At 48.5% G+C, this 24,164-nt stretch overlaps 6 non-coding genes across 6 annotated transcripts; 3 read left to right on the top strand and 3 right to left on the bottom strand.

Moving 5' to 3' along the window:
* The first annotated feature begins 10,391 nt into the window (after window positions 1-10,391).
* TRNAW-CCA (transfer RNA tryptophan (anticodon CCA)) lies at window positions 10,392-10,463 on the top strand. Its single transcript has one exon. It is a non-coding gene; the product is annotated as a tRNA-Trp (tRNA).
* A 968-nt stretch (window positions 10,464-11,431) lies between these two features.
* TRNAR-ACG (transfer RNA arginine (anticodon ACG)) lies at window positions 11,432-11,504 on the top strand. Its single transcript has one exon. It is a non-coding gene; the product is annotated as a tRNA-Arg (tRNA).
* A 1,778-nt stretch (window positions 11,505-13,282) lies between these two features.
* TRNAH-GUG (transfer RNA histidin (anticodon GUG)) lies at window positions 13,283-13,355 on the bottom strand. Its single transcript has one exon. It is a non-coding gene; the product is annotated as a tRNA-His (tRNA).
* Window positions 13,356-15,803: 2,448 nt separating this feature from the next.
* Window positions 15,804-15,876, bottom strand: TRNAR-ACG (transfer RNA arginine (anticodon ACG)). Its single transcript has one exon. It is a non-coding gene; the product is annotated as a tRNA-Arg (tRNA).
* Window positions 15,877-16,843: 967 nt separating this feature from the next.
* Window positions 16,844-16,915, bottom strand: TRNAW-CCA (transfer RNA tryptophan (anticodon CCA)). Its single transcript has one exon. It is a non-coding gene; the product is annotated as a tRNA-Trp (tRNA).
* Window positions 16,916-20,179: 3,264 nt separating this feature from the next.
* Window positions 20,180-20,251, top strand: TRNAW-CCA (transfer RNA tryptophan (anticodon CCA)). Its single transcript has one exon. It is a non-coding gene; the product is annotated as a tRNA-Trp (tRNA).
* The last annotated feature ends 3,913 nt before the right edge of the window (window positions 20,252-24,164 follow it).

Genomic DNA, 24,164 nt, shown 5'->3' with positions numbered 1-24,164 from the left:
GCCTCTCATGATGTCTCCTGCTGTTCCTTCTGCATTATAGAAGTGCATTGGAACAGACTGCCCAGAGAAGCTGTGGATGCCCCATTCCTGGAGGTGTTCAAGGCCAGGTTGGACGGGGCTTTGAGAAACCTGGTCTGGTGGGACGTGTCCCTGCCCATGGCAGGGGGGTGGAACTAGATGATCTTTAAGGTCCCTTCTAACCCGAACTATTCTATGATTCTATGAAGTGGAGGGCATGGCCCAGAAAACAGGGGTGGGCTTCAGCCATCTAGTCATAGGCGTCCCAATATAATCTAGGTGTCTGAGCTCCAGTTTTCAACAGTGGGTAGGGGATTTCTGTGGCCACAAGGCAGTCATCTAGTGGTGTTTTAGGCACCCTTGGGTATGAGGCTTGACCAATACCATACCTCCTCACCCTGTGCAAATGACTTGAGTACCCCAGGATAGCCAAGGGTTCACTAACAGCGTCAAATCCCTATGTTTAGGCAGATGAAGCCTGCTGGGAAGAGCAAGGCAGGGCAGTTAGCACAGTCAATTCAGCTCACCTTTACTGTGAGGTGCACATGTGAGCTGCTGAATAGGTCTCCAGACCCACTCCAGATCCACCAAGCTCCACTGAGACATCTGCATATGGCAGCACAGCGCTGTTTGAGGTGGGCCATGGTACCCTGCCAGGCTCCACTGCCCATCTAGAAGGCCTCAGCTGTCCAACAGGGTCTCTGTCCCATCTGCCTCCTTGAGATGATGTCTCAGATACACTAGGCCATCTCACACAGGTGCCTACATCAAGCTATTGATCTCTGGAGACCATAATCCTACCCCAGATCTTTCATTTTGCAGGTGGGTTCTCTAAGCATGAGGGGACTGTGTGGCAGATTCTATGATTCTATGATTGGACCCTGATCTCCAGGCTGCAGCTGAAAGTACAGATCTTGTCAGTGGCTAGGAACTATGTCGCCAGGATGCTGCACTTGATCATTTTGTTTTCAAACACCTTGGAAAATATCCAGATGGTTACTTAACTCATTCAGGTCAAGCCAGCACAGACCACGGGTCATTTCCTGTCTCCACTCTTATGTCACGCAGAAAATCTGGAGAAGTCAGAAGAACTTGCACCTCAGAGACAAACTACCAGGTTATTAAGAAAAGCTGTGCAGATTAATTAAGGTTCTTCTCACATGGTTTCAGTTTGAATGGGTTGTTATCTTACAGAAAACACATCTGTCAGTCTGAATCCATCAACGTGCACTTCTATAGGGAGCTCATTTGGTTTCATAATGCGTGTAAGTAAAAGTGTGTGGAATTTGCCAGGAAGTCTCCCCAGGGCTGAATCAGTCCCATGGCTCTCCCACGCCTCAATTCCTCAAATGCTAGGGCCTTACCCCAAGAACCAGGTGTTACAGCAGTCTGGAATTAACTGTATTGGTTTGTGCTCGGACTGCCAGGACTTCATTTCCACAGAACATACTGTATTATTAAACTGGCCGTTTTTCTAATGAAAAAGTAAGATCTTGCTGTCTTAGCAGTGATCAGCACTGTGGGTTCCTGCACCTATTGCTTGAAGCCATTGTTCAGCCCCGGAGTGCTCATGCTGTTCTCCTTAACAGGATCAAATGCTTTAGGGATGCCCATAAACTAGAAACGAGTATTTGTCCACTCCCCGCCGCAGGGAGTCCTGAGGAAATGCTTTGTCACTTTTTTGGCTTTTCAAGGACAGTCTAACAAAAAAGGACTTTTTTTTTTTTTTCTTTTTTCCTTCAAAGCACCTTTCACAGAACAAAACAGATTTATTTGCTGTGTCTATGGATGGGATGCCCATTACTCCTTATTGCTTTCTCTTGGGAACCAGTGTTGCATCGCAGGACATAGACCAGGGTCTACACAATCATAGAATCATAGAATGTGTTGGGTTGGAAGGGACCTTTAAAGGTCATCTAGTCCAACCCCCCTGCAGTGAGCAGGGACATCTTTAACTAGATCAGATTGCTCAGAGCCTCATCAAGCAGATTATCAGAGTTTGCAGATGTCACAAGCAGCACCCTCAGTTTTGTGGGCGTACGAAGAGCAGAGGGCAAGTGAGATTCATGATACAGTTTCCACATGGATCTGTCCTTACAGTATTTGAATTGTGCTACAAACATTCATACTGAAATGGGAGCTGACAGCTCACGTTCTCCTTCAGAGCAGAAGAAACTAGTGTCACTTGCTGGAGCCTGTTTCTGTATGTGATATTTATTGATGTTGTTCTGACCCAGTGGCCTTGATATCAACAATATAAACCTTCCCCTCAGTCCAAGTGCATTGTTCTCTGCCTTTCTGGTTTCTTTGCTAGCTTTTCATTCCAAATTTGCAGGCGCCATGGAGTCTCCTGGACAGCCATGCGGCAGGAGAGCTGTTTATATCCATTTTCAGGCACTCCAGGGAAACGGATGAAACAAAGACCTTGACAAGAAAACTTCGGTTGGCTCAGGTTCCCACTGAAGCCAAGGGGAATACCTCAGCTCTCAGACAGGATCCGACATTGTACTTTGGCAGACTGGAGAAGGAACCCAGATTCTTAATTCTGTGAAGTTACTTTAAAAATCGCAAAAAGTGGACCATTTCTGTTTAATGATGGACTGGAAATGTTTGCCTTCTTTTTTTCATGGGAAGTGAAGGACCAATACAACACCTCAAGTGTGGCAGTAACCTGGTAGAGGAGGAGTACTTGTACAATAATCTTACATTCAAAATCCTTCCTTATAATTTCCAGCCATTGCACTGACAATGTTCTCACCATCAGGCTGTAAGCATTTATATGAACATGATTCCCTTCAAATTATCATAGAATCATAGAATCATAGAATGGTTTGGGTTGGAAGGGACCTTAAAGATCATCTAGTTCCAACCCCCCTGCCCTGGGCAGGACCACCTCCCACTAGACCAGGTTGCTCCAAGCCCCATTCAACCTGGCCTTGAACCCCTCCAGGGATGGGGCATCCAAAACTTCTCTGTTTTATCTCAGGAAAAAGCTTTTGGAATTGGAGTGAAATTCACTTTGGTAAGGGGTTTCCCTCCAGAGTCCCTGTTCCTTGGGGCAGGTTGGATCACCTCTTCTGACTTGGAGATGTCCTGTGATTGTTCAGGCAAAATGATGCACAGAGCTGTTCACTAGCAATTTTGGCCAAGGGTTGCACTATATACTTTAAAGCAAAAACCCTGTTTCCAGACCTTCTTGCTCCCAGAAGGCCTGTAATCACTGGAACTCTGTCACCACCTAGAAAAGAATTGCAATCTCATTCTACCTTGGTGCCTCTGCATTCCATTTCAAAGAATCACAGAATGGTAGGGGTTGGAAGGGACCTCTGGAGATCATCTAGTCCAACCCCTTGCCAGAGCAGGTTCACCCAGAGCAGGTGGCACAGGAACGCGTCCAGGTGGGGTTGGAATGTCTCCAGAGACGGATACTCCACCACCTCTCTGGGCAGCCTGTGCCAGGGCTCTTGACACCCTCAAAGGAAAGAAGTTCCTCCTCGTGTTTAGGTGGAACTTCCTGTGTTCAAGTTTGTGCCCGTTACCCCTTGTCCTGTCCCCAGGCACCACTGAGAAGAGCCTGGCCCCATCCTCCTGACACCCACCCTTTAAGTATTTACAAGTGTTGATAAGATCCCCCCTCAGCCGTCTTTTTTCCAGACTGAAGAGACCCAATTCCCTCAGCCTTTCTTCATAAGAGAGATGTTCCAGTCCCCTCATCATCTTGGTAGCCCTTTGCTGTTCCCTCTCCAGCCGTTTCCTGTCCTTCTTGAAGCGGGGAGCCCAGATCTGAACCCAGTAGTCCAGGTGCGCCTCACCAGGGCAGAGCAGAGGGGAAGGATGACCTCCCTCCACCTGCTGGCCACGCTCTTCTTGATGCACCCCAGGATGCCATTGGCCTTCTTGGCCACGAGGGCACATTGCTGGCTCATGGTCATCCTGTTGTCCACCAGGACTCCCAGGCCTCTTTCAGCTGAGCTGCTCTCCAGCAGGTCAGCCCCCAGCCTGTACTGGTGCGTGGGGTTATTCCTCCCCAGGTGCAGCACCCTACACTTGCCCTTATTGAATTTCATAAGGTTTCTCTCCACCCAGCTCTCCAGCCTGTCCAGATCTTGCTGGCGGCACAGCCTTCTGGTGTGTCAGCCACCCAATTTACTCTTGTTTATTCTCCTCCTCCCCTCCCAGGTTATTCCAGGTAAGACAGACATTTTATATAGATCACAGAAGAAATACTTTAACAAGGGGAAAGCTCTGTCTCCTGCCCAATGACCAGTTCTGCAGCTGACCTACAGCTGGGGCTGGAGAAAGTCACCAATCCTCCGTACAGTCAATAGCTTCCTCATGCTCCGTGTTACAATGGTCACGGCAAAGGCCTGTTCCCAGTTCATCCAGTTTACCAGCAGGCTGGTAAAGACTGCTGGAGACTTTTTCATGCTTTTCCATGCAGGGTATGAAAATGCAAACAACTGCAGAATTCTGGACAGGGTTGTTTTAATCACTATTTTAGTCATTAGCATTATTAAGATGAATCACCCATGATTTGGGATCTTCTGTTTTGTGGCTTTTGGGGGAGTAATTCTCACATTAGATACATGCAAATTATAAGTGTGGTTCCCCTCACCTCACTTGAGATGTCTACAGTTTAAAGCCTTGTACTGGAGCCAGTCATGTACTCAGCGTCCTTTCTACAGTGTGATATTCTGTCAGACTCATCCAGTGCTTGCTTCTCTTCATTGACTATGAAGGAAATGCAGAAGATAATTTCAGATGAAGGGATCTGTACTGCCAACCTCCCAAAGAGGTGGGATGAAACTCATTCCTGCTATCTAATCTAACATCATCTTCTAGTTCTTGGAATTCTTCTTCTTGGAGTCAATGGAGATACAAAGACTTCCAGAGGAGACTTCAACTGTGCCCTGAGGTATGTGTCTGAGGCAGGTGGGATAAACACTCTTTGGAAGATGGTTGCTTCTCTTTCATCTGGGGAACAGAGATAAACCCTTTAGTGATCTTTCTGCCTGTGGAGTAGATCTTGCTAATCCAGCCTTCCCTGCCAATATAGACTATCCATATAGTAGAGTCCCTACTCACCTTATCCAGTTACTTTAGCTAATTTAACAAAAGCCATAGCCTGAAAAGTACATTGTATGGATATCAAACCCACCAGCAGGGTTGTCTCTTCTGATGGGAGCGTGGGAAGCGATGAGTAGGTATTTACAGGTATTTCCAGAAGACGCTTGCTTCCCTGCTGCAATCAGTGGGGAAGCATGCAGAACACATCAGTACGGGATGAAAACCAGGTGGCCCAATGGATTGACTTCTCCTATAGTTGCAGAGGGTCTGGCCATAGGAGAGACTCCCAGCGTTGCAGCAAGCTCCTCAGCCATGGGTCTGACAGCCATAGACATCTCCACTAGGCAGTTCTCACTTTGAAATCACTGTGATGGCTCCTGAGAAGTGTCTGTTGGGTGAAATCATTGTAGCTACATGTCCTGGAGCAGGGAGATGCTGAAGAAGATGTAGAACCATCTGTGTGGCAGACAGCAACGAGGGACAAGCTTCTGCCATTGTGCAAAATGTTTGTTCTCTCCTTTCAGGAGATTCAGAATATTATGAAACTTTTCCCAGGACCCACATCCATTTGAGACCGTGAGGAAGGCAGTATGCGTGAGAAGGGAGGATTTCTCTTTTATTTTGAAGTTTTCAGTCAATGGGCCTGGTCTAGCTCTGAATTAATCTGAGATACTAAAATTATGGGAAACATCTGCTTCCCCCAAGCACTAGTACAGATTTGTGCTATGGCAATGTAAATCAGCACAACTTGATTGCAGTTGGGGTGCAGTGCTCCTCAAACTAGCTGAAAACCTGACCTTAGTTATAACATCGTGACAGGTTGGAAAGGGATATTGGAGGGAAAATGGGTGGTCTGCTGAGAAATTTCGGTATTCTTTCAAACTGCTATCATACAGACATCAGTATATTCTGCTTAAAAATTAAAAATGAACACACAGCAAAGCCAAGCATCCAGAAATACCTCCTGCATCTCTTCAAGACACTTTATGGCCCTAGTAGTGTATCATCCATCTAACATACAAATACACCCCTGCGTGGAGACACCTATTTTAAATGTCCAAATCTTTGAGCTGACACCCACCGTCAGGCAGGATTCAGTTGTCTGGACATAATATCATGACAGATGTCCTGGAACATCCAAGATATCTTCATGGGCCAGAGGTCTGTGGGATACTCAGATGTTTCTGAAGGGACGAACAGAGACCGGGCAGCGTATCCCATAACACAACACTAGATATCTGAATTTAGGCAGCTGAATCTCTTCGTTATGTCATGCAGTTGGAAATTAAGCAAGTACCAGAGTGGGACAGATGAGGAGAGGTGCCACCGCGAGGTGGTCAATGGGAAGCAGGCTGCAGGTGAAGCTGCACTTTAGAAAACTGTGGGCTGATGGGGAGGAAAGTCTAACTGAGACCAGTGGGACCGAATAGAAAAAAAATAAATATAGGCTGTGGAGAAAGAATCATAGAATCACAGAATCATAGAATGGTTCGGGTTGGAAGGGACTTTAAAGATCATCTAGATCCAACCCCCTGCCCAGGGGGCAGGGACACCTCCCACTAGACCAGGCTGCTCAAAGCCTCATCCAGCCTGGCCTTGAACACCTCCAGGGACTGGGCAGACACAGCTTCTCTGGGCAACCTGTTCCAGTGCCTCACCACCCTCACAGTCAAGAATTTCTTCCTAGTATCTAATCTGAATCTCCCCCCTTTCAGTTTAAAACCGTTACCCCTTGTCCTGTCATTACACTCCCTGATCTGCAGTCCCTCCCCATCTTTCCTGTAGCCCCTTTTAGGGACTGGAAGGCTGCTATGAGGTCTCCCCGCATTTCCAGGGAGGAAACAAGCTGAATTTCCAGCCTGGCCTAGGGATGGAGAGCTCTTCACGGAGCAAAATGCATTTCCAGCCTGGCTTTGCCTTGTGGAGCTCATGAGCTGGTTCATGGCTCCCTCTTGCGGGAGGACATGCTGGCGGAGGAAGGGACAGCAAAGCCCTTCCTGTGGGCGAGGTTTTCTCAGATGGAAAGGTGGGTGCCTGCTTATTTGCTCCATCTTCAGCACTGATAATTCACGGAGTAAATATATGACTGTTATTAGTACGTCTGTAGAGCAGGGATGGGTTTTGGTTGCAGACATCAAATTTTAGGGACTGGAGTGAGTTGCCCACACTCAGGATAAGTGTATAACTGTAAAGTTAACCTTTTTCTAACTTCATATAATTTTATATAACTTTATAAATCTTCACAACTGTAGTAACAATGGGAGCTCTGCTGCCTGGGGCACAAGCAGGCATCTTCCTTGCAGACACATTCAGGTGTCTAAAGCTGCATCCCACCCCAGGAGACCTTTCCCTAGCACTTCATGCCTTGCTAATCAATGCTACTTGTACAGTTGGAGATCAGTAACCACATGATGCCAGTTATTTCTTTTAAAAATAAAACTCGTTTTCAAAAGCTTGAAAATGAAGGATTTCAGAACGTCTTCTGCTGAGATTTGGTTTTTTGCAAGTATGTTTCCATGTAGAAATATATCCTACCACCAGCCCAGGTGAGATTGTTGTGACTTACTCCCAACCAATTATCCATAAATAGAAATCTAATAAAGTTCAGCAGCGGTTTTTCTCTCCAAATGAATATTGTGTACCTCATGTATTTGTATACAGTGTATACATATGGTGGACAAGTAGCTCATTGGCTATGCAATGAGCAAGCAAACTGCCTTAATTGTAGCTAGATAACTAAATCCGCTGCAGAGAATAAATGCATTTATTACACTATCATCTGTGCCGTTATTCATTTGGACGCTGCGGTTTTTATTTGCATTTATTCATCATTTTCTCATTTTTATATCCTTGTTTGTCAAGGATTTTCTGAAAGGGATCATTCCCTTAAGAAACGTCTAGATGTGGCACTTCAGGGCATGCTCTAGTGGCAGAGATTGGAGGTTGTTTGGTTGGACTCGATGACCTCAAAGGTCCTTTCCAACCATGAAGATTCTATGATTCTATGATTCTTAACAACAATAAATTCTCCTTCACATTGCAAATTTGTACACTTATATTAAATAGCATATTTTCTTTAAAAGTAAAGAGACATATTAGTAATGTCTCAGAGCTCTGACTCAAAGATTTTTAACATGAGCACTGGCGCAAGCAGGAATTGAGTTCAAAAACGTCAATCTGTGACACTAGGCAGCAGGTAGAGCAGTGGGGAACAATACGGGATGAAATGGAGGTGGAGCAAAGCGAAGGTGGGTTGAGCAGAAAAAAAACATGCTCTGAAAGAGAAAGGGAATGGGACAGATAGAGGTGCAGACACCCTGCCTCTATCCAGTCCTGCAGGAGGTCCAGGTGAAATGGGACATTCGTGAACAAGGTGTAACAACCACTGGTTTTGAGAAAAAAAAAAAAAAAGCCTGATGGACTTCTGATAGAAAAATGTCTTATTGATGGTAGAACACATGACAAAGCAAGGGAATAAGCCAGTACCAGGGCAATACCCAAAGGTGGTTACCCACCACTTCCAGAAGGCCACCAGGGCAGCCTGATTCCCACCACCTCCACCATGGTCAGGCTGTGGGCAGGATTAGGTAGAGTCAGGCAGGATTCAACCCTGCAGTCTCCTGCTGCATTGTCCATTGCACTACTGGCCATATGGTGCCCCCACTATGTCCCTGCCCCAGCCAGCCTAGTATCCAGCAGACTTCCTCCAGCATGCTGGGGTGGGCATGGAGTTGGAGAGGAAGAAGGAAAGTTTCATCCCCTCTCTGACATCTTTGTCCATGACAACCTTATACTAACCACCCATGGAGAAAGAGCAGCCAGAGCTGGCAGTGAACCTTGCCTGCACTGTTGATGGACCTTGCCTCCACTGGTGAGATGTCTTCCTGCCCTTGCAGAAGGCCCAGCTGTCATTCCCAGTCACAACAGTCACATCATTGTCTGTGACATGGACAGTGGGATTGAGTGCACCCTCAGCAAGTTTGCCGGTGACACCAAGCTGCGTGGCACAGTCGACACACTGGAGGGAAGGGATGCCACCCAGAGTGACCCTGACAGGCCTGAGAGGTGGGCCTGTGAGAACCTCATGAAGTTCAACCAGGCCAAGTGCAAGGTCCTGCACCTGGGTCAGAGCATCCAAGGCACAAATGCAGGTTGAACGGAGAATGGCTTGAGAACAGCCCTGAGCAGAAGGACTTGGGGGTGCTAGTGGATAAGAAGTTCAACATGAGCCGGCAATATGCACTTGCAGCCCAGAAAGCCAACCTCATCCTGGGCTGCACCAAAAGAAGCATGGCCAGCAGGTCGAGGGAGGTGATTCTGCCCCTCTACTCCACTCTGGTGAGACCCCACCTGGAGTACTGCATCCAGCTCTGGAACCCTCAGCACAAGAAGGACATGGACCTGTTGGAATGGGTCCAGCAGAGGGCCACAAAGATGATCAGAGGGCTGGAGCACCTCTGCTATGAGGACAGGCTGAGAGAGTTGGGGTTGTTCAGCCTGGAGAAGAGAAGGCTCTGAGGAGACCTTATAGTGTTCTTCCATTCCCTAAAGGGGGCCTACAGGAAAGACGGGGAGGGACTCTTTATCAGGGAGTGCAATGATAGGACACGGGGTAACGGCTTCAAACTGAAAGAGGGGAGTTTCAGATTGGATATCAAGAAGAAATTCTTTACTGTAAGGGTGGTGAGGCACTGGAACAGGTTGCCCAGGGAAGTTGTCAATGCCCCATCCCTGGAGGTGTTCAAGGCCGGTCTGGATGAGGCTTTGAGCAGCCTGGTCTAGTGGGAGGTGTCCCTGCCCAGGGCAGGGGGGTTGGAACTGGATGATCTTTAAGGTCCCTTCCAACCTGAACCATTCTGTGATTCTGTGTAACAGGGTTCAGTTACTTACGTCAGGAGCTATAGTGTCCATCTGTGATAGGGCTGAGCCCATGGGCTGTCTGCTCTTAACACTGTCCACTACCACTTCTGCGTACGTACCCAAAGCTCACCTCAGGCTGTGCTAGTGGAGGGGACCTGGTCCTGTGTCCTGCCCTGGGCCACCACTCACCCTCACAGCATCCCTGAGCCTGGCTCCTGCCCAAACTGACCCCACAGATCGCCCCATCCCACCCTCCAGTTCATCCTCCAGCCTGGACTCCTCTCTGCAGCCAGACCTTGGGCATCCTCTCCTCAGGTTGCCACTTCCCTTCCATAGCTACAGCCTTGCTGGAGGGTGCCTGGACACCTCTGGGGTGGTCCCCATGGAGAGGACATCCCCATCACCCAGGCCTGGGTCTGTGTCATGGAGCTGCATCCCTCCACCCTGGCCTCGTGGCGCAAGGGCAGCGCGTCTGACTCCAGATCAGAAGGTTGTGTGTTCAAATCACACCGGGGTCAACCTTGGGCCACCACTGGCCACCCTCTGTATTGCCCCTGCTTTTCTCGGGGGCTGCCCTGCCTGAGGGGTGGGGATCTGCAAGGCATTGGCCAGCTCAGCTGTAGAGCAGCACCTCAGGGAACAGCTGGTGGGGAAACACAATGCCCAGACCTTTCCTTTCACCCAGGCCATATGGCTCTCCTTGAGAGGCTATTGGTCATGACCAGAGTGGAGGGTAAACAGGGAGGTGTCTGCCACAGTTTTCCTCATCAAGAAGCTGAAGGAAGTGAAATCTTCCTCACGAAAGTGCAAGAAGATCCATAAGTGCATGCACAGTCCCTCCTGAGGGACCTGGGCTTAGCCCCAGGCAGGCAATATTTGCCTGAGAGGGTAACACAAGGTGGTACAGTCAGACCAGGGAATTTCAGGAGCGGATCCAGGACAATTATTCAGTGTAGGATTATGGAGATAGGGACAGATTTCTGCTGAACAACGTGAGAAGTTTTATCAAAAAGATTCAGAAGGAGGATCTGGGGAGCTCTAATGTGGTCAGCTCACCTCAGAGCCCAGACGAAGACTATGGAATAATATACCCCTGAAAGTCATGCCCAAATGAAGGAGGGATGCGATGATGATTGGAAAGACGGATTTACCCAAACCAGGCCACTCTTGGCCAGCATCATAGATTTCTTTGAGGAGATTACTTTCTTGGTGGTCAAGAGGACAACAAGGAACATCATTTATCTTGACGCGTCACTGTAGCAGGACACAGAGACAAAACGCCCAAGCTGAATGCCAAGGTAAAGCAAAGTGGCTGGACCAGGGGGCCGAGGGGGTTACGGTCAGCAGCTGGCAGTCCAGTTAACGTTCCTCACTGCTTCATGTTGCACTGGATGTTCTTTGGTGTCCTTGTGATGGGCACAGAGGATGTTCTACAGAACGAAGGACACGGGCAGGCTGACAGGGTCACAGGGATGGTGAGGGGCCAGGGCCAGTGGCGCAATGGACAACGCGCCTGACTACGGATCAGGAGATTGCAGGTTCGACTCCTGCCTGGCTCGACACTTTTAGCCTGGCAATGGCACCTCCTGCTCCCTCCGTGAGGGCCTTTCTTCTCCTGCCCATCGTCGGTGCCCCTGGGCCTTCTGCAGGGCAAAAGTGCTGGGCTGTCTTCTTGCCCTGCAGGATGGAAATAGTTCCTCCAAACCTTATGGTGGAGCTGGACACTGCAAAAGGGGCAGAGCCGGTGCCCACACCACAGCCAGTGGCACCACAGCAAATCCCACAGCAGGATGAACATGCCTCCTGAACTGCCACACTGCTGGCTGAAGAGACCCAGTGCACCCAAGCTGTTCTGGCACACCATGTGCCCTCATCCCCAGCCACCTTTGAGGCTCACATTGGTCTTGCTGATGTTTTTCAATGCCTTGTAAAGTTTTGCATGCAACATCGATGAGCCCCACGCAAAGCATGGACAGGCCACCTGCGTGTAGGACTGTCCCAAGCCTGGCCTCAGTGTGATTCAGACACCCAACCTTGTCATGCAGATGCAGCATTCAAGAAGCATGTGGACAATGCTCTTAGTCATATGGTTTAATTTTAGGAAGTCCTGTGAGGAGCAGGGAGTTGGACTTGGTGATCCTCATGGGTCCCTTCCAACTTGAGATATTCTATGATTCTATGCAAACACACTGCCCATGAGGTCAGGGTGGAGGGATGCAGCACCCGGGCATCCCACACTCCTCACTTTTATGACTTTGCAACCTTCTTTTAGGAATTAGGATTGCTCAGGAGACTACAAGATATATCAGACAAGAAAGGGTAAAATTACATCTTCCAGCAGAATTGCAAATTCCCTGAGGAGGGCTTTAAAAAAGCATTCACTAGGGCAGAAGCTCAAAAAGGCATGGAAAAGTAGGGAAAAGGACAAAAGTAGAGTTACTTCATGTTGTCAGTGTCTGGTTTGTATCAAGGAGGTTAGTTTTGGACACAGTGCCCCAGTGATGGTCTCAGAAGTGCCGGATGCTTGGCAATAATCCCTCTTATTGAGCTGGTAGCTATGTTCTTGGTAGGACAGCCCAGCACATGGTTGGCCTTCATGGGTGCAAGGGCACACTGCTCACTCTTGTTCAAGTTGCTGTTCTCCAAGACCCTCTATGCCCCTTTCGGCACAGCTGCTTTTCTGAGAGTCACCCCCAGTCTGTAGTGCTGCAGGGTGTTGTTTGCCTTTGCTGAACTTCCTTCACCCTGCCCAAGTCACTCTGAATGACAGCTGTCCCTGCCAGCGTTAGCTGCTTCCCTGTCCACTGGTGTCATCCATGAACCCACACAGGACTCATCCTACCCCATTACTATGTCAACAAAGATGTTCAATAGTGTCAGCGTCAGCATTGACACCTGAGGAGCACTAGGAGCAATAAACCACCATTTGCACTTCCAGTCCCTGACCACAACCCTTCAAGCCCAATATCCCAGACCATTTTTCACTTACCCCTTACTGACGGTTACTAGTGAAGCTTCAGGTAGCTTTCACTCAGTGGTGCCCAGGAAGACAGAGAGAAGATCTGCACAGGGCTTATGAGGAGAACACGCACCCAGAGATCTCAGGAGCAATCGTGCTGCTCAGCAGTCCAGGAAATCAGCAGGCCAGATCAAAAAGGAATTGAGGAGTGGTGGTTCTTACAGCAGGTGACATGCTCACAGCTTTGATGCGAGGTGTCGCAAAATAATGCTCCAGTGTTGCTGATGCCAGAAAGATGGACCAAAAACCCAGAAGAGGAAGGACCTCATGAAGACAGCTGTCCCTTGTCACCTCCACAAGAGCCAGGCAGTTTTAGGCCGAGTCAGGCAGGAGTTGAACCTGCAATCTCCTGATCCACAGTCAGGCATGTTGTCCATTGCACCACTGGCCCTTGTCCTCCTGGAGCTCTGGGGGCTTCCCATCACTGGATGGGTTTTGAGAGGGGAGCAGGGGAGGGTGCAAGAGGATTTAGTGAATTATAGAAAAAATTAGATTTTGTGAGATCCCCAGAAGGCAGGTGATCTAATCCCCTGCTCAGAGCACAGAAGTCTTTCACATTAGGTCATTTTGTTAGTGTCAAGCTTTGAATGTCTCCAACGGTGGGAAATCCAAGACCTCACTGGGACCCTGTTCTAATGTGTGACCTCTGATGTGTAAAATATTTTTCCTGTCATCTAATAGAGATTTTCTTTGACAAAATCTGGTTTTGTTGAGATCCATTCTCTATGTCCACAAGAAAAGCCTGACTCCAATTCCTCTGCAGGCACGTATAGAATAAAACAAGATTATAGTCCTTCCTTGACCTCTTCTTCTATGTATTATAGAAACCTAGCTCTCTAGGCCACTCCTCATCAGGCAGTCCACCACCTTCTCATCTGGATGACCATCTCTGGGACTTAATGCAGTCCATAAATGTCTTTCTTGTCCTGGAGATCCCAAAAGTGGACACAGACTCCAGATGTGGTTCCACAAATGTCAAACAGGGTGATAATCATTCCTTCAATCTGATGGTTAGAATTAGCTGCTGACACAGGAAAACCAAAGCTCAGCTGGAGTTGAAATTGGTAGTCCTGTAAAAGGTCAACAAAATGGCTTTTAGAATCACACTGGCAGCAATAGAAAATTAAAAGAAAGTGTGGAACCACTTCTGAGTGAGGGAGGAAAATAGCAACAGACATGGAGCAGGCTGAGGTACTCAATGCCTTCTCTGCTTCTATCTTTATTGATGAGGTCTGCTCTCATCTTTATGTCCCTTTGCCTTCTGACAGAGCCTATGGCAGTGGATTATTCATGGACGAGGATGATCGAGTCAGGAATCACTTGAGCAAAATGGACACATGAAGGACACAAAAGTAGTCGCAAACTGCCACCATAGGCTTACTAAGATCCTACCTGACCTACCCAACTGCCTACCTTGCTGGAACCTGGGAAAGAAACACTTGTTTATCTTGTCTTAGGTGAGGTTTTAAATAGGGTCTCCCAGAGTCTTCTTGTAGCCAGATTGCAAAGACATGGACTGAAGGAGAGGTTAAGAAGGTGGGTGAAAATGTATCTGGACCACCAGATGCAGTGTTGGGATCACCAGTTGGAAATGTAGCAAGTGTCTCATTAGTAATGGAGTTTGAAGGTGTTGATACTGATACTGACACTTAAATGTCTTCACTAATGACCTGCATGATAGGATGTGGTGCACACAGCATGTTTCTAGACAGCATCAAATTGGGGGCAGAAGCTGGTGTGCTGGAGGGCAGGATTCCTCTTCAGAGGGGCCTTGTGAGGCATGAGAAACGGGCTGATAGGATCTCACGAACCTTAGAGAGTTCAAAAGCAAAGTCTTGGGAGAAAGCACCCCAGCAGCACCCTGCGGAAATGGGGAACTCTTACCCTGGTGTGATTCAACCAGACAACCTCCTGATCTGGAGTCAGACATGCTGCCCTTGTGCTACCAGGTCAATATGGAGGGATGCAGCCCCCAGGCATGGACCCAGCCTGGGTGGTGGGGACATGGTCCCTATGGGGACTACCCCAGAGCTGCCCACTACAGCCCCCAGGAGACCCAGGCCTGAACCCAACCCTTATAAGCTGGGCATTGCAGCTGAGTCTCCTGTGGGGCAGGTGAGATGTTTCCCCTGCCTCAGTCACTGTCCCTGGAACCCACTGGGACCTCTTTGCGCCAACTGAAAACTTACCTGCTGAGCCTCTATTACCATGCCTTGGTTACAGCCCCCTCCTTTCTTCACTCCTTCCCTTTATCCCTCTCTCCTTCCTACCTTCATCAATGACAAAAAATTCAGGAAAATAACTCTTCCTTCATAATTGGCCAGAACCTCCCATTTCAAATTATACCTATTGTCTCCCATTCTTTTATCATAAAATGCTATGAAGTGCCTGGCTTGATGACTGCCTCATAGGTACTGGAAGGTAGCTATCAGGTCTTCATTAAAACCTTCTCTTCCCAAGGTCAAATCAACCCAGTTCCCATGGCTTCTCCTCATACTGTGAGTGTCAGAACACCAGGACATTTTGATGGCCATCCACTAGACTTGTTCCAGTTGCTCAATGCCCTTATACTGGGGGCTCCAAAGCTGCATGCAGTATTCCCAGTGTAGAATATGAGCAAGCAGGGCGAGTAGAGGGACATAAGTAGTGAGCAGAGAAGAGTGATGAGATAAAGTGTCCAGCTCCACCATAAGGTCTGGAGGAACTTTTTCCATCCTGCAGGGCAAGAAGACAGCCCAGCACTTTTGCCCTGCAGAAGGCCCAGGGGCACCGGCGATGGGCAGGAGAAGAAAGGCCCTCACGGAGGGAGCAGGAGGTGCCATTGCCAGGCTAAAAGTGTCGAGCCAGGCAGGAGTCGAACCTGCAATCTCCTGATCCGTAGTCAGGCGCGTTGTCCATTGCGCCACTGGCCCTGGCCCCTCACCATCCCTGTGACCCTGTCAGCCTGCCCGTGTCCTTCGTTCTGTAGAACATCCTCTGTGCCCATCACAAGGACACCAAAGAACATCCAGTGCAACATGAAGCAGTGAGGAACGTTAACTGGACTGCCAGCTGCTGACCGTAACCCCCTCGGCCCCCTGGTCCAGCCACTTTGCTTTACCGTGGCATTCAGCTTGGGTGTTTTGTCTCTGTGTCCTGCTACAGTGACGCGTCAAGATAAATGATGTTCCTTGTTGTCCTCTTGACCACCAAGAAAGTAATCTCCTCAAAGAAATCTATGATGCTGGCCAAGAGTGGCCTGGTTGGGTAAATCCGTCTTTCCAATCATCATCGCATCCTTCCTTCATTTGGGCATGACTTTCAGGGGTATATTATTCCATAGTCTTCGTCTGGGCTCTGAGGTGAGCTGACCACATTAGAGCTCCCCAGATCCTCCTTCTGAATCTTTTTGATAAAACTTCTCACGTTGTTCAGCAGAAATCTGTCCCTATCTCCATAATCCTACACTGAATAATTGTCCTGGATCCGCTCCTGAAATTCCCTGGTCTGACTGTACCACCTTGTGTTACCCTCTCAGGCAAATATTGCCTGCCTGGGGCTAAGCCCAGGTCCCTCAGGAGGGACTGAGCATGCACTTATGGATCTTCTTGCACTTTCGTGAGGAAGATTTCACTTCCTTCAGCTTCTTGATGAGGAAAACTGTGGCAGACACCTCCCTGTTTACCCTCCACTCTGGTCATGACCAATAGCCTCTCAAGGAGAGCCATATGGCCTGGGTGAAAGGAAAGGTCTGGGCATTGTGTTTCCCCACCAGCTGTTCCCTGAGGTGCTGCTCTACAGCTGAGCTGGCCAATGCCTTGCAGATCCCCACCCCTCAGGCAGGGCAGCCCCCGAGAAAAGCAGGGGCAATACAGAGGGTGGCCAGTGGTGGCCCAAGGTTGACCCCGGTGTGATTTGAACACACAACCTTCTGATCTGGAGTCAGACGCGCTGCCCTTGCGCCACGAGGCCAGGGTGGAGGGATGCAGCTCCATGACACGGACCCAGGCCTGGGTGATGGGGATGTCCTCTCCATGGGGACCACCCCAGAGGTGTCCAGGCACCCTCCAGCAAGGCTGTAGCTATGGAAGGGAAGTGGCAACCTGAGGAGAGGATGCCCAAGGTCTGGCTGCAGAGAGGAGTCCAGGCTGGAGGATGAACTGGAGGGTGGGATGGGGCGATCTGTGGGGTCAGTTTGGGCAGGAGCCAGGCTCAGGGATGCTGTGAGGGTGAGTGGTGGCCCAGGGCAGGACACAGGACCAGGACCCCTCCACTAGCACACCCTGAGGTGAGCTTTGGGTACGTACGCAGAAGTGGTAGTGGACAGTGTTAAGAGCAGACAGCCCATGGGCTCAGCCCCATCACAGATGGACACTATAGCTCCTGACGTAAGTAACTGAACCCTGTTACACAGAATCACAGAATGGTTCAGGTTGGAAGGGACCTTAAAGATCATCCAGTTCCAACCCCCCTGCCCTGGGCAGGGACACCTCCCACTAGACCAGGCTGCTCAAAGCCTCATCCAGACCGGCCTTGAACACCTCCAGGGATGGGGCATTGACAACTTCCCTGGGCAACCTGTTCCAGTGCCTCACCACCCTTACAGTAAAGAATTTCTTCTTGATATCCAATCTGAATCTCCCCTCTTTCAGTTTGAAGCCGTTACCCCGTGTCCTATCATTGCACTCCCTGATAAAGAGTCCCTCCCCGTCTTTCCTGTAGGCCCCCTTTAGGGAATGGAAGAACACTATAAGGTCTCCTCAGAGCCTTCTCTTCTCTAGGCTGAACAACCCCAACTCTCTCAGCCTGTCCTCATAGCAGAGGTGCTCCAGCCCTCTGATCATCTTTGTGGCCCTCTGCTGGACCCATTCCAACAGGTCCATGTCCTTCTTGTGCTGAGGGTTCCAGAGCTGGATGCAGTACTCCAGGTGGGGTCTCACCAGAGTGGAGTAGAGGGGCAGAATCACCTCCCTCGACCTGCTGGCCATGCTTCTTTTGGTGCAGCCCAGGATGAGGTTGGCTTTCTGGGCTGCAAGTGCATATTGCCGGCTCATGTTGAACTTCTTATCCACTAGCACCCCCAAGTCCTTCTGCTCAGGGCTGTTCTCAAGCCATTCTCCGTTCAACCTGCATTTGTGCCTTGGATTGCTCTGACCCAGGTGCAGGACCTTGCACTTGGCCTGGTTGAACTTCATGAGGTTCTCACAGGCCCACCTCTCAGGCCTGTCAGGGTCACTCTGGGTGGCATCCCTTCCCTCCAGTGTGTCGACTGTGCCACGCAGCTTGGTGTCACCGGCAAACTTGCTGAGGGTGCACTCAATCCCACTGTCCATGTCACAATGATGTGACTGTTGTGACTGGGAATGAGAGCTGGGCCTTCTGCAAGGGCAGGAAGACATCTCACCAGTGGAGGCAAGGTCCATCAACAGTGCAGGCAAGGTTCACTGCCAGCTCTGGCTGCTCTTTCTCCATGGGTGGTTAGTATAAGGTTGTCATGGACAAAGATGTCAGAGAGGGGATGAAACTTTCCTTCTTCCTCTCCAACTCCATGCCCACCCCAGCATGCTGGAGCAAGTCTGCTGGATACTAGGCTGGCTGGGGCAGGGACATAGTGGGGGCACCATATGGCCAGTAGTGCAATGGACAACGCAGCAGGAGACTGCAGGGTTGAATCCTGCCTGACTCTACCTAATCCTGCCCACAGCCTGACCATGGTGGAGGTGGTGGGAATCAGGCTGCCCTGGTGGCCTTCTGGAAGTGGTGGGTAACCACCTTTGGGTATTGCCCTGGTACTGGCTTATTCCCTTGCTTTGTCATGTGTTCTACCATCAATAAGACATTTTTCTATCAGAAGTCCATCAGGCTTTTTTTTTTTTTTTCTCAAAACCAGTGGTTGTTACACCTTGTTCACGAATGTCCCATTTCACCTGGACCTCCTGCAGGACTGGATAGAGGCAGGGTGTCTGCACCTCTATCTGTCCCATTCCCTTTCTCTTTCAGAGCATGTTTTTTTTCTGCTCAACCCACCTTCGCTTTGCTCCACCTCCATTTCATCCCGTATTGTTCCCCACTGCTCTACCTGCTGCCTAGTGTCACAGATTGACGTTTTTGAACTCAATTCCTGCTTGCGCCAGTGCTCATGTTAAAAATCTTTGAGTCAGAGCTCTGAGACATTACTAATATGTCTCTTTACTTTTAAAGAAAATATGCTATTTAATATAAGTGTACAAATTTGCAATGTGAAGGAGAATTTATTGTTGTTAAGAATCATAGAATCATAGAATCTTCATGGTTGGAAAGGACCTTTGAGGTCATCGAGTCCAACCAAACAACCTCCAATCTCTGCCGCTAGAGCATGCCCTGAAGTGCCACATCTAGACGTTTCTTAAGGGAATGATCCCTTTCAGAAAATCCTTGACAAACAAGGATATAAAAATGAGAAAATGATGAATAAATGCAAATAAAAACCGCAGCGTCCAAATGAATAACGGCACAGATGATAGTGTAATAAATGCATTTATTCTCTGCAGCGGATTTAGTTATCTAGCTACAATTAAGGCAGTTTGCTTGCTCATTGCATAGCCAATAGCATAGCAATGCCATTGCATAGCCTCTCCATAGGGACCACCCCAGGGGCATCTGATCTCCCCAAGAGAAGGCTTACGGGAGGAGGAGAGGACAGAACCACCCCTTGAGGAGAGGGCATCCATGTCCTGCCTGCAGCATGGTGACCAGGCTGGAGGGTCGAAGCCCAGGAAGAGATGTGGCAGAGGTGCAGAGTCAGCAGCATGGGTCCAGGATATGTGGGGGCAGGTGAACTCCAAGCACCTCCATTCTTCTGTAGGGAGGAAAGTGACCCTAGACAGGCCATACAAAAGATGTGAGGCTTCCTCTTGCCACAGGGCTTGGTGTGGTGGCAGTGCATTTGCTAGGAGAGTGGTGCTTCTCTCCCCAGAGAGGCGGTGGTCACCATCCCTGCTACCCCTCTGGAGACACCACTCTCAGGAGCCTGTTTCTCCTGGGAGAGGCCCAGTAGGGCTGCTCTGGGCAATGGTCCTGTTTAGGCCTTCCTCTTCTGAAGTACCTCATTTAGAGCCCTCCTTGCAGGCTTATCAGGGCAGCTGGCAAAGATGCTCCCACTCCTCTGTCCAATGAATGAAAAGCCCCCTTCCCTCAAAGAACAGTCCATGTCCATAAAGTCCAGGATGACATTTGGGAAAAATAATTCCCAGCTGTGACCTCGTGGCGCAATGGTAGCGCGTCTGACTCCAGATCAGAAGGCTGTGTGTTCAAATCACACCGGGGTCAGGATGTCCTATCTCACTGGGATATGGACATCTCATCAGCAAGTTGTTTTTGCCCTCCTACCCCCTACCCCACAGTCCTGGTGAAGGGCAGTAAATGAGCCATGGTAGAGTGGTCTTTCCTTGCTGGACCAGTGTTGGGAAACTGGGTAGCTTCAGCCTTCTCTTGTCATATGTCTACAAAGGAAACAGGATTAGTGTACATCCCAGCTGTGGCTCCACATCTGGGTACCACTTCTGGTCCCAATCCCTTTCCAGAAAGGCAAGGGCATCTAACTGCAGAGGAAGACTTCTACAAAAAACCCAGCGGGCAGTCTCCTGATCCATAATGGGGCGCATTATCAATTGCAGCACCAGCCCTTGCAAGCCTGGCACCTTGTGGCAACATATTCTTTTGTTGCTATTTGTGATTTTTAGCTCCCATCTTGGAGCACTGGAACAAGTTGCCCAGAGAGGTGGTGGAGGCCCCATCCCTGGAGACATTCAGGGTTAGGCTTGATGAGGCTGTGAGCAACTTGATCTAGTTAAAGATGTCCCTGCTTACTGCAGGGGGATTGGACTAGATGACCTTTAAAGGTGCCTTCCAACCCAACACATTCTATGATTCTATGATCTTACCACTGTGCACTCTGAGAAATATCTAGGTCCATCTACTCCATATCCTGCTGTTAGGTGGTTGAAGGTGGGGATAAGATCCCTTTGCATATTCTTCCTCAGGCTGAATAAACCAAGTTCTTTCCACCTTTCCTCACATCTCAAGTACCCAAGTCCCCCACCACCTTGGTGGTTATCACTGGACTTGCTTCATTATGTAGGTGTCTTTTTGTTGATTCTGGTGAAACACTCGGCTGTAGGGAACTGAAACCAAGATTTCAGAAATAGTCATCAGGATCTTTAACTCTCTACTTACTGGTCCCCCATGCATTTCTTGGTGAGATGGGCAGAGGATGAAGAGCCAGAAAAAAAGGAGACTTGAAGCTGTGGGAATGACTTTATATGAGTTATAGTTCATTAGAAGTATTTGAACTCTTTTAAGGGAATTTTAAAGGTGAATTTTAAAAGACATAAAGAGGGGCATAATGAAAAGAGACAATGGAGCAATGAGAAAGGCAAGAAAAGAATAGTGGGGAAAGAAAAAAAATTACTTTCTCCAGCTGTACCCACACCAGTGGTGCACCCTCCCACAGCAGGTCCAGGCAACTATGCTTGTGCCAGAATCAGGCATTTAGCAGAAAGTCCCACAGTTCTGCATCCTGCACACAGACGACAACATTGATCCAAAAGACTATGAGAGCAACACAAGTGTGGGACTCATCTAACACGGCAGCCTTGAGCTCACACCTCCAACAAAGTCAGGTGTGTTCCTGATGTTTTGGACAACAGCTGAACATAGTACTGGATTACCATCTTCAGAAGGTCACATAGCCACCCAAATGTTATTTAGGCAGTGAGGAAGATCAGCTAAGAATATCTGGCAGATGGAGTGTCTCAAAAAGTTCATTTCCATGGATTCATGGGTGGTGGGATTGCATGTCAGCTTTGGCAATGCTGATGACCTGAAAGTGCAAGGGACTTAATCTATCTGGACATAGTCTGTCCTATCTGACCACCCAGCCCTACCTCCTTTCTGCCCGTAGCTTGCCTGACACCAGCAACAAGTGTCTTAGGGGATGGAGAAAGAGGGGGAAATAGACAACCCCTGGGCTCAGACTGTCCCATAGCTGGACATCACAGCCCTGGGGATGCCCTAAGCCCAACACTGCCTGGGAATCAAAGCCACAGACAGAAGGCAGAAGAATCTGATGAACCAAGGAGGGCAAGGCACTTCAGGGTGCTTTGACTGTCCCCAACCCCGTGCCAAAACACTAAGTGTAGGTCTTTCCATGACTCCCCTTCTGACTTATCTGATGAACGTAGACGTATGGGCCCCTATCCCATGTCCCAGTACTTCTGGTGTGTCACCGATGGGTTGAGTGAGCAGAGGATTTCGTTGCTGGCTGTCCTCCAGATGTCGCTACCTCACTGTTGTTTTACGACCTTAGCTCTCCCAAAGACCAAATAAGCAAGAGGAAGGGCCTCCTGACTGTGGACAAAATGCATGTAGGTGTGATATAGGGAAAACACTGCAGCTGGAATCTTTACATGCCAAACCCTGAACGCGCTGAGTTCATTCACTGAGCCGTGAGTGCTGAACCAGGAGGAAGATCTATGCCACCACTCCTGTCTCTGTAATGTGATTTTCTGTCCCTTTGACTTCTCCGAATGGAAAGGAACTCAGATACTTCCTTTTGCAGATCTTCCACAGCCCAAAAAAACCCATGTAGTACAGGTTGCTAGATGCTTTTGCTGGGAGTGCTAGCACACTCTTGGAGGACTGGTATCTGGTAAGAAGTATTATTCTGGTATACTTCTGGTTAGAGGTATTATTTTCACTGCAGCCAATGTGAACAGTTCTTACTTTTCATAAAAATGTCTGAGATTTACAATTATTGTCTCTCTTCAACAGGCTGAAATTTTAAGACTTTTTAAAGTCTTTTTTTTTTAATGCAGGAATGACTTGAGTCACAATATAGGCAAGAGCTGTCTACTGATGAGGTTTAATCAAAGGGAAAGTTTACCAGGCAGTAGTACTTGATGTCTCCCATGCAAGGAAAGTTGTCACAGGTTATTTAATAACCAAATTATTTAATAATCTTGCGGGTCTTTGAATTTTTCTATTTAAAACACTCTATCTTGCATAAACAAGGAAATTTTTGAAATAAAGATTTTTGAGAATCTTTATTTTCCAGTGAAAATCCAGAAAATGTTGACCTATCCTATTGAGGCCCATTATACAAAGCAGTTTACTCTAAATATTGACATACAATGAGCTTGACCAGAGGAGGACATGAAGCCTGTGAGCACAAGCCCAGCTTTCCAGATATGGGACTCCTGCTCAGACACTAGGGTGGGTCCAACTCTGGATTTTCTGTGTTTGGTGAAAGCAATTACAAAAAGTTGAAATATATTGCCAGGCAATGAGGACTTTTTTACAGCTGCCTGAGCATCTGTCATAACATCCAGATGTCTAAGCATTTGTGCCACTCTTGTGTCGCTGGGCTATGCTCACTTCTATCACGATCCCCTGACTGCACTGGAAGCTGAAGTTTCATTTTCATTTCTCTCCACCCTGTTAACTCAAGGTTCAGTGTCTAAGCTGAGGACAAGGTCACATCTCCCCTTTAGTGATCAAGGTAAGCTCATTTTTATTCTGCTGGACCTTTTTTAAGAATAAAGACCCTCCTGTTTGTGGAGGAAGGCTAACCCCTAAGCACTGGTGCCAATAATGTCTTTAGCCTCCTTTTCCCTCAATATCTGAATCACTGATGAAGAGGGTGATGGAGGAGTCTATTAAGATCTAAATCCCAAACTTTGTGTCTCTTGTTTTCTCTGATCAAGCCTGTCCCTTGTGGTTCTTATCCCTACCCCTATTTACACCTAAGGCTCATCCCTGCCTTAGCGCAGAGAGGATGGCGCTGCCAGGGCTGTGACCGCCAGTCACCCATTGGGTGCCACAATCTTCCATGTAGGGACAAAGTTTTGTTAGTATTTTCAACAACGGCATGGTAAAAAGAATAAAGAGTGAAATCCCCAGCTTTGCAATTTTATTTCAGGTATTTAAAAGCTGTGCCAATTGCAAGGAACTTCATAAAATGGAGTGAGTGGGAAAACAGATGGCAGAAGTAGACTAGTGGAATGCATCTAGGGAAAAATAACCCAGACCATGACACTGGACTGGCTGTTACAACTCAGGAAAGACATCTTGACATTTGCAGGCAGCAAAGTTCTCAACCTTGCTGCCAGGAAGGCTGTGAAGGCAGATGGTACCAGCAAGGTCAAAAAGGTCAAGACATTGATGGTCCGCTAAGGCATTGCTC

The sequence above is a fragment of the Larus michahellis genome, chromosome 3 (genome assembly GCF_964199755.1).
Source record: "Larus michahellis chromosome 3, bLarMic1.1, whole genome shotgun sequence".
NCBI classification, from domain to species: Eukaryota; Metazoa; Chordata; class Aves; order Charadriiformes; family Laridae; genus Larus; species Larus michahellis.
This window is presented reverse-complemented; position numbering and strand designations above follow the sequence as displayed.